Source organism: Macadamia integrifolia, chromosome 1 (assembly GCF_013358625.1).
Source record: "Macadamia integrifolia cultivar HAES 741 chromosome 1, SCU_Mint_v3, whole genome shotgun sequence".
NCBI classification, from domain to species: Eukaryota; Viridiplantae; Streptophyta; class Magnoliopsida; order Proteales; family Proteaceae; genus Macadamia; species Macadamia integrifolia.
Window position 1 is genome coordinate 22,355,892 of NC_056557.1, and position 1,869 is coordinate 22,357,760.

The window sequence follows — 1,869 nt, forward strand, 5'->3', positions numbered from 1 at the left end:
GTATGTAAAATTAGGAAAAAATATTTATGGGTTAAAACTTAAAGTACTTTCTAAAAGCATAAATATTAAAAATTTGCAGGTTAAAATTACTTTCTATTTGCCACTTATCTAATGCGTTACCCGTGCAAATTTGCGTGTGTGTGTGTATATATATATATATATATATATATATATAATAAAAAGCATCACACTGAAGTTGAGATGTTTCAACAACTACATAAAAATTCCTCAAAAATGAAGGGGAAAAAAACACTTCATTCCATGATTTCCATCCCAAGACCTGACTACTACTAGGTGAAGCCACTACCATTACTTTTCCCATTATACTTCAAGATCCAGTATGTTAGTTAGAAAATCTGTGTACAATCGACCAAAATTAATTTACAGCACATAATATTACAATGTATATCATGTCCGATTGAAAAATAAACAATAAAACTCGTTACAAGATCTCATTCCTTCTGTGACTAAAAAAAAATCACATCGTAGGACATAAATAACTTTTGAATATTCCACACTCAGTTAACATGAATTATCCCACTCCAGGAAGGTGAATATTATTTATACATCTCCCCAATCACCAAGCTCATTTATCTTCTCCAGCATCAGGGACTTCTCAGTCTAAAATTCTAACATGTAATCCTCTTGGACGTCATCTAAAGTTTCAACTGTCATTCAAAGACACAGATAATCCTTCAAGGTCCCCATCATTGAGTAAGGTTTGAAACTTAATTATGACTTCTCTCATCTGCGAAAAGAACAATCTGTTATAGATCATAGAAAAAAATAGGCTATCATAACAAGACAAAAGATATATGGATCTTCAAGGGTGATTTGCAAGCTTCACATGCATGTTGGAAATTGGGATAAAAAAAAAAATATATTGTCAGACTCATCTGCAGCATTTCACATGCTCAAAGACCGGCATTCCCGTAAATTCTAAATACCATATAATCCAATTCATATGCTTATAGTAATACAAACATATAATTTTCAAGGAAGCAGTAGTAAGTGGGAAGCCATAGAATAATTGATCAACTCCCATCTCTTTATGTTAGAATCATGGTACTACTGCTCTAAGAACATTTCTTTTTCACACAAGAAGTCATTCACAAAACTGTAACTTACAAATATAAGACCTAGACACTGGAATTTTTTACTAGAAGTCCTAATTTGTCTTACAAGTCCATCATGCAATTTGTTGGAAATTATGCAGTGTCTATTAGTTGGCATGCATGTTCCAAAAATGTTTTGGTCCGAGGTCTTGCTTACTGCCACCTTCCTTAATGATCATATGCCATCTTGCATTTTAGGTCATGTAACATTCCCCCTTTCTCTCTTCCACCTAAAGTCTTTGGTTGTGTGTTTTATGTCCATGTTCAGAAGTCTGACCGCACAAAATTTGAGCCCAAGTCTCTTAAGTTTATAATCCTTGGTTACTCATCTATTGAGAAAGGCAACAAACTGTAATCATCCACCTTCTCAGAAATGGTATATAAGGATATTATGTTTTTTATGAGTCTATTCCGTTCTTTTCTTCTCAGATGTCACCTCTTCAAATACAGAGAAGAAGTGAAGAGGTGTTTACCTGTCCCACCATTCAACTGGAAAACCCATTAATATTGAGGAAGTGTGGAAATTAGAAGCAGGGGGAGTAGAGGAAGAGGCTCAACATGAAACAAGGGGAGAGGTGGAAATTGAAAGAGGGGATAAGGAGAAGAAGCTGCTATTGTAAAGACGAAAAGCAAAGAAGACCTGCCAAGAGTTTCTTCAGATCCTCATCCTCCTGATTCGGGTATTAGTCCATCTGAATTACCATCTAACTTGAATCTTCCTATTGCCCTTTGGTTTTTTTTTTTTTTTTTTTTT

The 1,869-nt window shown here is 34.3% G+C and overlaps 1 long non-coding RNA gene across 1 annotated transcript in view; it reads right to left on the minus strand.

Moving 5' to 3' along the window:
* Positions 1-288: 288 nt before the first annotated feature.
* The window catches only part of LOC122081609, a 22,714-nt gene continuing 21,133 nt past the window's right edge, over positions 289-1,869 (minus strand). The window contains exon 3 of the long non-coding RNA XR_006141142.1: positions 289-748. This is a non-coding gene — a long non-coding RNA (uncharacterized LOC122081609). The remainder of the gene's footprint in view (positions 749-1,869) is intronic.